Source organism: Dipodomys merriami, unplaced genomic scaffold, assembly GCF_024711535.1.
Source record: "Dipodomys merriami isolate MVZ:Mamm:240054 unplaced genomic scaffold, mDipMer1.0.p SCAF_577, whole genome shotgun sequence".
Classification (NCBI taxonomy): domain Eukaryota; kingdom Metazoa; phylum Chordata; class Mammalia; order Rodentia; family Heteromyidae; genus Dipodomys; species Dipodomys merriami.
This window is the reverse complement of record NW_027206154.1, coordinates 451,441-466,542: the sequence shown is the minus strand read 5'-3', so window position 1 is coordinate 466,542 and position 15,102 is coordinate 451,441. Positions and strand designations below refer to the sequence as shown.

General features: G+C 42.5%; 1 protein-coding gene across 10 annotated transcripts in view; it reads right to left on the bottom strand.

The window, feature by feature from the left end:
* Positions 1-15,102, bottom strand: part of LOC138813031 (BEN domain-containing protein 5) — a 624,491-nt gene that overhangs the window by 215,336 nt on the left and 394,053 nt on the right. The window lies entirely within an intron of this gene.

Sequence of the window (15,102 nt, the reverse complement as noted above, 5' to 3'; positions counted from 1 at the left end):
GCACAAAGCCAAATACAAGATGGCTGGGGAGCAGAACAGTGCAGATGAAAGCTGTTGCTTCATCTTGGTAGGGAAAGCTCTCTAGTCTCATTCCTGGTTTGGCCATGTTTTAATTGTGCAACCACATGCAAATGAGCTGCAGATGCAGTGTGGCTGGCAGAGTTGAAGGATTGATAACATCACAATCATACTCTCCTAATAAAGGGTATCCTGTTCAAGGACTGGGTCTAGGTCTTATTTTTCCCTTTGTCACAGAAATTGTCACTGAGTAGGTGCTTTCTAAATGTTTGTTGAGTGAATAGAAAAATGGCAGCAATGAATGAATCATTCTAAGATTTCAGAAGCAGATACCCAAGTTTCTCTTCTGTCTACGTGATGTCTGGTTGAATCTCTAAGCCACAAACAAGTGGAACACTTGATCTTTTCTCAGACCTGGAGGAAGGTAGTTACTTCTGTTTCTTCTAAAGCACCGGCTCAGCTGATACTGGTAGTTACTTCCTGCTTTCATATTCAGCAACAGGAAAAGGGAATAGGTAGGAAAGACCACACAGCCACTGGCCTCCAGGTCATCGTTGGCAAGATCATGTCCCTCTTCTAGCATTTCCTTTTCTTTTCATGAAGGAAGGCTATTGGACAAAATAAGGAGTTCATTCTAGCTATGACCTTAGTCGGATTCTCTCCTCTCCTCTTCCATGTCTGCCTAAGAGATCTTCTACATGAACTTGTCCTTTCTTGCTTATGTTCTCTACTATCCTCACCACTGCCTCCTGATGGCCTAGGACAACCAGCTGCTTCTCACTCTAGGGCTCACATCTTACTCCTACCTTTGCCCAGGTTCCACAAATGCTGTTTTGCCCCAGGCCTCTGTGCTGATGATGTCTTAGTCTTGAAGGCCGCCTCCTCCATCTGCCCAACCCATATTCAGGCCACATCCTAGGTGCCCTGTTTTGCTCCCAGGTAAGGGTCTCTACATTGTAAATAAGAAACTGCAACCATCTACTTATCTGTATGTTTTCAGTATTAGACTGCAATGTTCTTTTTTGTTTATTTGACTGTAAAGTCTTAGAGCCTGGGACAGGGGAGGGCGGGGGGCAGAGGGTGGTGGTCAGTGCTTGGCACATGGTAGACTCATAGATTATTCTACATGACGAGAGGGGAGAGAGAACTGGAAGTACTTTAATAAGCTTGGACAACAATTCTGAAGTGAAGGCCTGCTGCTGAGTAAGGATGCTTGAGGGAAGAGGTATGGCTGAGTGTGGGTGGGTGGGAATGTCTGTGACCTTTCTCATTGCCTGAGAAGTAGAAATCAAGACTACATTAAAATCAGAAGCAGCTAGTGAGGAAGATAGACAGTTCAAATGGCTGCACTTACATACATAGGACTCTGCTTCCACACTGTGGCTAGAAATACATGCAAAGGACAGGAGAAGGAACAGTTCCTTCCTCATGGTCAGAGGCTCCTATTTACTCAAAGTGTCCAGCCTAGCTGTTTACCCTCCACACACACACACACACACACACACACACACACACACACACACACACACACACACACACACACACACACACACACGCCTTATAGGCTATGTTTGTACCTCTACCCATATTCACCTATCAAAATCCACCAGTGACTGAAGGCCTGACTCAAATACCTACTCCTCCATTAGGCTGCCCTGTCTCCTCAAAGGCAGTAGGTAATTTCATCACCTGTTGGTTTGGGCTTTGAAGCCTGGGCCACTGGGTTTTAAACACTGGGTTTCCAGTTACTATGGGATTTGGATCCTCCTTTGGGGTTTGGACTTTCCCTGCTCTCCTCTGCCACTCTAGCAGACACATCTGGTGCCTTCATTTATTTTTCTGTCTCTACCACAGGTGATGAGGCTGGAGGCACACAAGGCTATATCTTTTTATGCCAAGAGTCTAGGGCACATGAAGTACCTTCTATCTTATGGACTTAATCTATACTTAACCTCTCTGACCTTCTAGTCTCACCTCAATGGAGAACAGAAACAAGCAACTTGGCAGAATTGCAAATAAATTGTGTCAACCACTATATGAAAGGAATTCTTGAGAGTCTGGAAAAAAAACCCACAGTCCATTCCCTTACATATATTATACATATGTACTTACGTTGTAAATAGGAAACTGTTTGCAACCATCTACTTATCTGTCTGTTTTCAGTATTAGGCAAAACTGTGGTCTCTGTGAGCCAGGCCCCTGCTGGTCTGCTCTTACCCCTAGTACCTAGCAAAGGCCTGCTACAGAGTACGGCCTGGCAATACATGCCCACCTCATCTCCTCTGTGCTCATGCTGGTTCAAGGGAGCTTTTCACACATTAATACTACTCACTAGGATCTCTGGCTCTCCAGGTAACTTATTTCCTATCTCTGGCTCTCCAGGTAATTTATTTCCTAACATCCTCAGTCAGAGTCTGTTGGGAACAGCCACCTCTCCTGAGGGTACTGCAGAAGGTACCTGGTACCTGAGCTTCAGGAAGGGAGAAAAGAAAACCAGTCAAAGGCACATTTTGAAAGGGTTGCCAGCAAAGTCACTTCACCGTGCTGTACCTTAGCTTTCCTACTTGAAAAGAAGGGCTACCAAGAGCCACTGTAAAAACTGCCACTGTCTCCAGAATTGCCCAGAACACAGGCAGGCACAAGACAGAGACTCAGAAAATGTCAGATGAATAAAGGAATGAACCAGTTAATAAAGCACAGTGTCCAATGTTGTAGAATCAGAAAGAAAAGAAAAGAAGAGAAAAAAAAGATGGTTTCTTTGGGGAGAAGAGGGAAGGCCTCCAGTGGTTTTAATTTAAGAATGGGGGGGGGAATCACTTCATTGCAAATTTTAGTCGGCTCCACTCCCAATGTTGGCAATTTACATCTCATTATAACAAATGCTTCAGATTGCTGTTTTGCTTTTAAAATTTTCTAAGGCATTGTTCTCCCTCAAACACATGTGACCAAATTAGCCACAATAATAAGCACTTGCGTTAAGAGACAACATTGTAAGATCTGGCGGAGATATTTTAGGTAACAAAAGAATTTTTTTTCACTTTGTGGAAAAAGTAGGAATAAAAAAGAAAGGCCTTTTGATCCACTTGCATTCTGGTATTGACACACACTTGAGGTTTATTTTGGGGAAAATACACCTTCCAGGGAGAGAAACCTTTCAGCTGAGTAAAGGGGAAGCTTTTAAAGAATATGAAAGGCAGAGCTTGTCTTTCCCTTCAATCATTCATGAGCCTGTTCAGCGTACAATTTCCGACTGTTCACCAAGACCTGGGCTCTCTAAGAGACACTGGGATTCAGGGAAAAATAGAGTACCTGTATGTCCTACTCCTGGAGAAGTTCAGATTTGAACATGTAGGACATTCTTACAACAAATGCAAATGACTGTAATCTGATGGGTGGTGATGGATCCAGTGGGAGAAAAACATAAATCTTGGTTCTGTTAGATCTTTTACCCCTGTAAGTTCTAGTGACTTCTCCTATAAAATGGGCATCATGGCATGGAGTCAGATGCTTTATGTTGGTTGACAAAACAAAGAGATAAAGTTATAATATTCTCCAATCTTGTTTTATATTAAATTGATTAATATAGTTCTTTCTGAAAGGCTTTCCAAAATGTTTCTATTTCTGTGACTTTCATGAGGTTTAGAAATCACTCTTCAAAGCATAAATATTTTTGGATATTAATACATCTGATTTCTTTTGAAAGTAAAGTATATGTGTGTGTGTGTGCGTATGTAAAGTCCTTCCTTCCTTCCTTCCTTCCTTCCTTCCTCCCTCCCTCCCTCCCTCCCTCTCTCCCTCCTTTCTTCCTTTCCTTTCCTTTCCCTTTTCTTTTTTCTTTTCTTTGGCCTCATGCTTGCTTGACTTTGCTTGCTTGGCTTTGCTTTCTTGGCTAGGGCTCTACCACTTGAACCACATGATCACTCTGGCATTTTTCTGGTTATTTTGAAGACAGAATTTCTCAGACTTTTCTGCTCAGGCTGGCTTTGAACTTCAGTCTTCAGGATCTCATAGGATGACAGATATGAGCCTGCCTACTGGATTGTGTGTGTCTGTGTGTCTGTGTGTTTGTGTGTGTGTGCGCATGCATGTGTATGTCAGTACTATGGCTTGACTTCAGGGTCTGGGCACTGTCCCTTAGCTTTTCCATTCAAGACTGGCACTCTACCACTTCAACCACAGCTCTATTTCTGGATTTTTACTGGCTACTTGGAGATAAGAGCCTCACAGACTTTCCTGTTTAGACTGGCTCAGATCTTAGCTTCCTGATTGCAAGTGTGAGCCACTGGCACCTGGCTATGATAGGTCATTAAAAAGGATCGAATCCTTCTCTGTAAAGTTCCTAAAGGTTTTCTATGATAGATATAATTCTAGTTTCTTCATAAATGCAATGTGAATCAAATAAAAATCCTTAAGTGTAGACAGAACACCTACTGTGGCACAGTGGCATTTTAGATTTAGCAGAATAAAGATAATTCTGCTTTGTTGAAAAGAACCTGAACATAGAAACAGTAAAGTAACAATGAAGGTGATACAAGGGCCCTAGAAAGAAATGAGGAAATAACCTAGATTAGGAGAGGTGGATTGAAGTAGGGAGATCTAGCTCGTAGACCTTACCATACCTCATGGAATTCCTAGACAACTTCCAGCTGCTATTGCAGCTATGTATATCCAACTTAGCTCTGATGAGGGCAGTGTCATATCTGGTCTCATTCCTTCAGTGAGAATCTACTATTTACCTACTAAGTGCCAGTCCTGGGCTAGGTGGTCTCAAATGATTCAAAGACCAGCAGCAGGAAGAGACAGCTGACAGATTGTCATGACTCCAAGGATCAGGATGAAGACTTTGGAACAGAAGCAAAGACATTACTATACCAGAGACCAAGAAGGCTACAGAAGCATGGTCACAAATCTGTGCTTGAGCCAGAGGCTAGGCCAGGGCCTGTTGGGTGTGAGGTCCTAGAGTGGGTGGGGTAGTTATCTTCATACAGAGAAGCAAATGGTAGGAATCACAGGATCCCTGACTAGCCACAATGTGAACAGTGTGACAATCTTCACAGGAAAACAGAGAGAGAGAGACAGAGAGACAGAGAGACAGAGAGAGACAGAGACAGAGACAGACAGAGACAGAGAGACAGACAGACAGAGACAGAGACAGAGAGACAGAGAGAGAGGAAGGAAGGGAAAAAGGAAGGGAGGAAGTGAGGGAGAGAAATCCATGCTGGAAGGCACAGAAGGCTGAGCTCTTAATGGAGCTCTAGTAAGTGAGTGAACTTGGGGCTATGAGTGGCAGCTTTATGTCCTCAGCCCAGTGCTTTCTATGAATGAAAGTTGAACAGAAACAGAAGTTATTCTAACTTGGTAGCCTCCATAGTAGGACTACTTCCTCAGGGGCTCTGACCCAGAGCAGCTGAGCAGGAATGGACTTCAGAGAGCTGCAGCAGGGATGGTAGAAGCAGATCTAGATCCATCATCTGGGAGGAGGATGTCAATTTTCTCCCTACTTTGAGGATTTGTAAATGTCTGTTTCTAAGATATATTTAAAAGGTCAAGTGACTAACACCTGCTGAATATCTTCTTTGTTAAATATCTTAAAAGTCTCTCTTTGTTTCTTCCTTTTTTATCTCTTTAGTGCTTTCTGTTCCATTTTTCACATTCGCTTAATATGTCTCTGATTAGTACATGAGTACCAAAGAGAAGACAAGATGGCCACTCTTGTTCACTGCTGTGTCCTCAGCATCTAGAACAATGTCCGAGCACATCTTAGACGCTCATTTAATAAGTGTTGAGTGAGAGAAGTTAATCCACAAAGCAGTCCAGCAAAATTGGTCTCATTATCTCTGTAGAGGCTCAGTGAAGGCATTTTGCCAAAAGTCACACAGTGACGAGTACTCAGCAAAGATTTCTTCCTCCCACATCTTGCCCTACCTCAGTTAACTATGCTTTGCAGAGCTGTCATGAGCCTTTTACCTAAGATTTACTCTGTGGGACCCTGACCTTCCTAGAGGGTCTGTGAGGAACTCCACAGTGGAGAAGGGGGTGGGGGTGTGGAGATCTCATCAAAACTCATCTCACCTCGGGAGCTTTGAGCCCATTCCCTGGCCAGTGGCTGGCCAGGCATGTCTGGGTTGGTTCTTCACTGGCGGATGCCCTGGCAGTATCCAAAGGCAAGGTGTGCACAGGACAGGATGGGTTTGCCCTGCTGGAGAAGCAATGTATTCAATGCATGTGAAATTGCCTCTGTTCATAGGCCAGAAACAGCTGAGTTGTAGTCTGTAACGGGAGGAAGTGGCGCTGGTGGTACAAGGACCGCCCTCAGCTTCCTAAAAGGCTGTATGGGCAACAGTGAGCACCAGAGGTCAGAATATCCAAGGATCACCAGAATTCAGCCATGTGACTGATGCCTCCCCATCATTAGTTCAGGCTCTTGGCCTTTCGCTGGTGTTTCCTTGAGGCCATGGACCTTCCGGTAGGGACCATAGGGAATTCATCTTGGCTAAGTGGTTGTGGATTGATTTGACTAGGCCATAGGGAAATAGAAATTTGGGGCTGGGGACTATACTCCAGGTTATTCCAATGTATATGTGTGTGCGCGCGGGGCGGGGAGCTGTGTACAGGGCCCTGTGAACCACCTGCTCCTCTTCACCTCTGTAGCCTCACCTCTCTCTCAGCACTCCTTCACTGTGCAGTTCAGCCACAAACTATGTCCAGTTCCCTGAATAAGCCAGCATCTCTTACAAAACGCTTAATCTGTGCCCAGACTCCTATTGTCAGAGATAGCATCTACATCCTCCTTAATAGTATAAATACAACTCAATTCCTGAATTTGTGGTCTTGTTCAGTCATCTCCAGCACCCTCACTCCAGCTATGGGCTGCTCTTCTTTATTTTCTTCCAAAATGATGGGATCGGGGCAAAGTAGGACTCATAGTGCAGTCCAGTTGTTGATAAGATTTCTGTTTTTTCTAAGACTATGACAGGTTCTTAGCTATGTCACCTTTTTTTGCCCAGCAAAGGGACTGGGACAGAAGAACATTCCCCTACGGTCAGATCTGTACTATAAGGGGATAGGAATGCAGGAAGGCAGGCAGTAAGCTCTCATCTCCAAGGGATTTTACAGGATGTCAGGTGATCGGTTGGCAGGGAGGTTATAGGGGTCTTCTTTTCCTGAGCAGAAGGCAGGGCTAAGTGAATAAACTCTGTCTTGAGAATGACCTCCTCCCAAACTCAAATAATTCCCTGATTCAGCAAGGAGGATGTGGCCAGCCACTGGGCCCTTGCTCAATCCTAGTGACTAGAAAATTCTATCCATCCATGTTAACAGAATGTCAACTGCCACTGATTTATGATGATCATATTCAGATTATATATGGCACAGGCACAGACATGTACTTTCCCCTCTCTAAGCTTCACTTTCCCAACCTACAATGAGAGTTAAAGGTTAGATTGGGTTTTCACTAGAAATAATTTCTATGAAAACTCAAAGAATTTTCTGGTTGGTATCTTGAGGTCATTCAGCCTGGAAAGGAAGAAGTGGATGTTTCAATTAAGCAAAAAACATCCATCTGACAGTTCAAGGGTCTTACAGCCCATAACCCATTGTGATATATGGAGGAAATCTAATGGTGAGGCAGGCAGAGGAGGGGACAATGTTGCAAAATGCTCCCTGAACCAGAGAAAAGCAAGACAGGCCTAGGCCTGAAGCCCGTTTGTACCATTTCCTGGGTGTGCAGCCTCAGGCAAGTTACCTAATCTCTTTGAGCCTGTTTCCTCAACTGATGAGCCTATCTACTACTGAGATGATTTCATGTATCAAAAGTTCTTAGTGTCTGGCCCTAGGCAGATATTTAAACAGGCCAGCCAGTTGCCTATAATGAACCCTTTCCCACTTGCATTTCCCGTCAAATCCAGCAGAAAACAACCCTGTAACAAGGTAATATAGATGGCAAATCCCAGAAATTCCTTTGGATGTTCTAGCTATCCTAATAGTTTAACAGAGACGTGCCTCATCTGCATCTTCAATGTCCCCAGGAAAATAAGACTCTAGAGAAAAAGGCAAAGGAGGATCCTAAAATATTTGGAACTCTGAAAGTGACTTTAAAAATAATCTGGTATGAACTGTGACTAATTCTAATTTGGCAAACTGTGCATGACAGTCCTTCAAAGCAGAAGATGATCAGTATCTTTCAGATAAAGTATTCTAGTTCTCACTACTCAATCTCTTCTTGGCAATCAAGTGGAGAGGATATAGGACTCAGTAGGTTTTGGAATTGCTCTCTCTAACTGTATTAAAGAGGCAAACTGAGATCTCTGGGCCTTATCTCTACAATGGGGATATGAACACCTTACTGGTTGATGTCTCCTGCCCATCCTCCTCAGCCCTTTCTGAGAGCCCAATTCTTTAAGTGTTCCTGCTCATTGATGAGAATGAACTGAAGGCTGAAAAGAAATGGCAAAACACTTTAAGATAAACAGGCTTCAGAAGGAGGCAAAGAAGAAATTGAGCTATAACTGGTGATGCCTGATAGAATAGATAGGGTCTAAAGGAATTATCAATAAATGAAAGTGGCTCAGATAGTATAATTCTTTTTTTTTTGCGGGGGGGGGGGGAGGGAAATCCGGTACCTGGGAGCTGTCCCTCAGCTCTTCAGCTCAAGGATAGCGCTCTACCACTTGAGCCACAGCACCACTTCTGGCTTTTTTCTTTTTTCTTACGTGGTGCTGAGGAATCGAAATGGGTAGTTGCAAGAGGGGTTTGGTGATAAGGGGATATGGTGTGATGAATGAAGCAGGGAAAGGGGGGAGAATGCAGTCAAGAAGTAATTTCATGTACCACAAAATTCAGAAAAATAAGGGAAGAGGTAGAACATAGATATAAATGTTGAAGGGATGACACAGATCAAGGTGCATTATATACAAAAGCTGCTTTGTTAACTGGCAAAAGAAAATTCAATATCCTAGAGAATTAAGAAAAGTGAGGGAAAGAAGAGGGTTGGGAAGGGTGTTGAAAGGGGTGACATCCATCAAGACACATTGTATTTATACATTGTTTTGTTGAAATGGCTACTCCTTTGTACATCTAAAGATAATAAAAATATTTCTTTAAAAAGAACTGGAGATGCAAAGGTAGAAAATTGAGACAGGAAAGATGGAGAACTCTAAAAACCACAGAGCAGACACAATTGTAAACTAGACTACTCTCATATGATTTCTGAGGACTTACAAGATAAAGTAGGAAATTTCCAGGAGTCTTTAGGGATTAAGCAAAGATTAAGATGAGCCAATCACACCTATATATGGCAAGCATTACAGATACATCCTCAAATGACTCTACATGGCACTATGGGACCTACTGAGCAGAAGGGCCAGCCACTAGGCAGGCACCCATGTTTACTGCATTTGCTGATTTAATCCTCTTCAGAATGGTAGAACTATAACAGTTAGTACCATCATTGACTCTGCTTACAGAGGAAAAGTAAGACATTGAAAGCAAAGACAGCTGCCTAGGGTAACTAAATTAGAACATGGAAAAGCCAAAGTTCAAAATCCCAGTATTTTGACCTCTGGGTCCATGCAGACTCTCCTGCCTAATGTGGTGAGCTATAAAGATACCCAGTTTACAGAAGAGAAAACACTCAGAATAGATAAATCATTTGGTTAAAAGTACACAGGTAATGAATGAATAGAGTTGAGATTCAAACTCAAATAATATTTATTGCCAAAGACCAGATTGATTCCAGTACAGAGAGAAATCAACAGGCAGCATTTGGCTGACATTAGCTGCCTTTTCGAAGGCGCCAGCAGAGACCTGGGTTTAAAGAAGCCAGCATGGACCACAAAGGATTTTAAAAGATCAAAGCTGGTATTTTAACAGACCTTGGACAGAACACAAGGCATAAATAAGGGTTACAGGGGTGTTAACAATTCAGCTCTGAAGAGCCAGGACAGATATGCAGGCCACAACGGCTTTCTCCCTCAAACATTTCAAACAGCTTATGATCTAGCCAACAGGGACATTATCTCTTTTTTTCACACTGTTTTCTCTCAAATGGAGATAATAATCCCTACCTGGCCTTGCAATGAGGCTGCTGGAATAGTCCAATGAGATAAAAATGTCAAGGTGCTTTGCATCCCATCGAATACCAAGCACATGCAAATTACTGTTATTATTCTTATTATCTATGCCTTTTCTGGTCAGAATCCATCATTTCTTTCTACATTCCTTGACAAAGTACACACAACATCTATAATCACCTGCCCCCTTTTGGAAATTACAGTGCTGATTTTATTCTGCCTGGTGTCAAGCTGTGTCCAGGCTTATGCCTCCATTAGACCTGTGTGCATCCTCAATGCAAGGATTATGCCTACTCCTCTCCAATCCTCACAGAGCTTCTTAGAGCCTTACTTGAAGTTATGTTACCTGGCTCTCAGCAAAATGAATGACACTAGCTAAAGTGTATTTGGTGTTCAGCAACAACAACAACAACAACAACAAAGATGAGCATGATTCCTAAGCTTTGGTCTTTGCTTGCTATGCACAGGGAATGTGGTGGCTGAGGAGACAGTAAGACCCTGTATTATTCACAGTTGCCTTACCTCCCCTACCCTCCTAGTTTAAAATACTTTAATCCACTAGCTTGTGAGTATTTTCATTTTTTGAGGATTCTTTCTTACTTATTTCTACATTTCTAGTATCTAACCCCATCTTGGCACAAAACATAATCTCAGAGAATGAAGGAAAATACAAATATAAAAATGTCTTCAATTGTAAATCTGAATATGATCATGCTTTCAGCATCCCTGTCATTTGCCCTTCCCCCATTTTGCCATTACTGGGGCTTGAACTCAGGGTCTGGGCACTGTCCCTTAACTTTTTTCCACTCAAAACCACTGCTCTACCAACTGAGCCACAGATCCACTTCTAGTTTTGGTGATTAATTGGAGATAACAATTTCACAGTCTTTCTTGTCTTGGCTGGCTTTGAGCTGTGATCCTCAGATCTCAGCCTCCTGAATAGCTAAAATGATAGGCATGTGCCACTGGTACCCAGATGGCATTTGCTTCTTTGGGAAAGGTGGACAAGAAAAGGAAAAAAAGAAAGAGGACAAGTATTTATTGAACATTTATACTACTATACTGGTCATAAGGCTAAATTCTACTTATGCTTCTCCATTGGATTTTGATACTGTCCCAAGTCCTGAGCTTGAGTTTCTGTCCCACCAGAAAGGGCTGTTTCCAGCTGAGATCATCACAAAGGAAGCTTCTGTCTTACAAAGATATGAGTTTTTGAAGGGCTGTGGATTCACCCCTTTATTGGTGAAAAGCCTAAGGGTTAATTTAAAAATGACCAGGTGGTGTAGAGGTTCTAAGAGAAGCGCAGTGGGTTGAAGGAGCCTCTGGAAAGAACTGGTGATACTTTCTGGGCTTTTCTTTTCACTAGCAGAATGAATGAAAAGACATGGTCCTCTCTAGGTTCTTTCATAGCTCTGGGACTTCAGGAAATTTATCAGGAAATCTTTCCTGATAAATATGTTTTATAACATTAAGAGAGATAACTTTTGTCACAAGGATGAGTAAATGCACATATGAAGATATAAGCCATCCAGAGAAGACTCTTCCATACTCCCCTTCTTCTGTGTATCCATTTCAACTCTTGGGAGTTGGGGGTGCTGCTCTCTGTGTTTCTGGGCTTTTCTTCCAGCCCCATCCTATCACATATAGGAAGGAGTCCACTATCTCAAGTCAGCAAAGATTCTTCAATGCTAGAGTTCTTTTTAACAACTGAGCATATCCTGATATGGTTTCTGAATCTACTTGTGAATGATCTAGAACCCAAGTTGAACAAAGGACCTAGAGTTTGGCCCCTTGGTAAAAGGGTAGGTGAGGCCTCTTATCAGAATGGTCAAGCCAGGCAGAAGGAGCGGCAGAGGATGCAAGCCAAGTCATCAAATCGAACCCACACTAGATGGGGCACCATGGAGGGCATGTAGAGTCAGGAGTTGGACAGGGTCTCTTACTTTTTGGCTGGTTTTTTTGTGACATTTTTCTTAGTGGTGTCTATGGATCAGAAGCTATTATCCTAGTAGATTGTCCCAGAATCCCTAGCAGACAGCACCATCTGGAAATGCTAGTCCTTTTCTTATAATTTGGTATCCTGCTTCTTTTTTGTTGTTGTTGTTTTATTTTTATGCCAGTACTTGGGGGTTTTAAACCCAGGGCCTCACATTCTCTATAGCTTATTTGCTCAAGGCTGGCACTCTACCACTCAAGCCACACTCACACTTTCAATTTTTTGCTGGTTAATTGGAGGTAACAGTCCCTTGGATTTGTCTGCCTGGGCTGGCTTCAAACCAAGATCCTCAGATCTCAGACTCCTGAGTAGACAGGATTATAAGTGTAAGCCAGTGGAACATGGCTACCCTGTATTTTAACCACATATTTCTTTACCCCATTTCTACCTTTTGTCTGTTTCTAATGCCTTTATTTTGTATTTTCTATTGCCCTAAATTTCTGGGCTTAGAAAGTATTTAAAAAATGTTTGTTGAGAGAAGCAATAAACACACACACACACACACCTCCTTTAATCTTCTATAATCAAAGAAGATACTGAGGGGCAAAGATGTTAGTTAACTACCCAGGGACATTTATTGGTTGAGGGAATTAGCTGAACTAGACATTGCCTTTGCTTATCTAGCAGTAATTGAGCACAACAGAGCTAGGCACCACTAAGCTCTGTGCTATAAAGCTATAAAGGGGACATGTATAGATGAGAGCACCAAGGATCAGGGTAGGCTGGCTGCCTGGGCTGCTCCTCCTCCTCCCACGCTTACTCCTTCTGGCTTTAGGCCTTTTCCTTTAGGAACCTTTACCTCGCTGATGCCCAGACATGGTAGTATCCTTCCTCTGTCCTCTATCCTTCCTATAACTTTCTATGTTTTTGTCCTATGTGGCATTTATTTATGCATTATGCTGTCTTTGGTTGTTTCCACAGTCTCTGAGCTCTTCAAGGGCAAAGGGCAAAGGATATTTTCCAAATCTATTGAACTCTCAGCACTGGGCAAAATGCCTGGTCCACAGGAGGAGACTAGTAAGTATCTGTGACAGAACAGAGGAAAGGGGAAGGAAGAAATAAAGACTTCCAAAGTCATAGAGTTAGAGTAGGGGAACTGGGATATTAATCCAGGACTGCTTGGTTCCAAAGGTGACTCTTTCCATTAAAATACACAACCTCCTCTTATACACTTTTATCACCAAGACTCTTGTGGGTTTGTCTTAGAACTTAACACATTTCCATTCCCCAATTAATATGATTTAAATTTATAGACTTTAGGGTTTCACAGGTCAGGGACAATAAGCATATGACTTCCAGGATGCCTACTGCCTGGAGAGCACAAGCCTCGGCAACCTGGTGGGAGCTCCATATGTGGCTGTGGCTTGGCTCCATCATACTGTGAAGACAACAGTGACACAGATGAGAGAAGAGCTAGCTACTGGCCCTACAATGGCTTTTGAGGCATGTGAGCTTGAAAAGCCTAGAAAAGTCAAGGTATCCCTTTGTCCTATGGCTAGGACCAAGTTTGTCTTAAGTGTATCAAGATGAAACGAGGGGTACACTGATACAAAATGCAGTGTCTTATGTTCTAAGAACAGGAGTGGTTTCTAGAGTTTCCTCTCAGCTCCTAACATGCAAAGCAAGTAGCTCTGAAGTGATGGTGTAGAGAGGTTCTACGGGGCGTGTGCTCCCCTCGCCAAGGAGATTTTCAAAAGGTACAACATGCTCAGTACAGTGAAAATAAAAATTAGTCATTTGAAGATTGAAAACATTTTTTTCTCTCCCTGAAAATTTCTGTTCTCTCCCTATTCTCCACCCCCACTCCAACACCAACATAGCTTTAAAATTTTTTATAGTCATGGTTCCTCTTTCAAGTTTTATCTCAACAGAGAACTTCAATAACTTTTGAAGTTACAAAGCACATGTAAACTTTAGTGTCCCTGTGAACCTAGACAGTCAAGACAAACTTGGAAGGCAAGGTTGAGGAGTGGGAAAATTACCAGGCCATGAACCAGGTGATGTGTAAGATGCATGGATGTCTGCCTCACTTCTGCAGTGACTCTGATGAGGCTCACTCCAGTGTCCCCTCTCCACAACATGGGCCAGAAAAGGCCTCTCTGCTCACTCCTTGAGATCTATTAAGACACTACCTAAGGAACACACTTTAAAAAGAACCAAACCGCTCTTGCAAATGTAAAAGGCAGAATTATTATCTAAGAGGAAGAGAGCTTTGCACATAAATACATGATCTAGATTAACAGATTAAATATATTATCTATATTAACGGTACTGGAATTTGCACATAGGGACTTGTAGTAGCTAGGCTGGCATTCTGTTGTTGGGTAGTATTCCATTTGTGATTCCAGCTCATTATTTTTAGGACAAGGTCTCACAGTATATCCCTGGACTGTTCTACTTTTATGGTTCTTAAAGTTGCCCAGGATCATAGGTGCATGCCACTGCTTCCAGCTTCCCTCCTCTAGAATCTTGTGGGTCTTTCTGCCCACGTAGTCCTAGAACCACAATCCCCCCATTCTCTTAAAAGAAATAGTCTATTGGAGAAAGAACCTGTGTTCTAGTTCAGATTATTCTAATTTTCAAGTAAAACTATCTGATGCAGGGTTAATTATTGTCCTGAAAGCCACAAAGGCTGTGAACTTGTGGGAAGTGATTTCCTCAGTTCTGGCTGGGGTCTGCCTTTCACAAGACATGGTAATTATGTTCTTCAGGAGCTTTTCTGACTTTGCATCCTGTTTTCAAGGCTGTTTTGTCTTTCAGATTTCCTCGCACTCCCATTTCTAAACTACTTTGGATGAGAAAACCTAAAAGCCTAATTAGTTAAAAATCAGGCTGAGAAGCTGTAAAAGCTTTAAAAATTCTTCTATGAACAAAGTAAGGGAATTTTTATCTGTCTTGACTGCAGTCTTCCTGAGTGATGTGCCTTCTAGCTCACAGGCTTCCATTTACTTATTTGTTTACTTGTATTTATTTCGTTATCTACTTGCTAACTTACCTTTGCAGTCCTGAGTGAAGCTT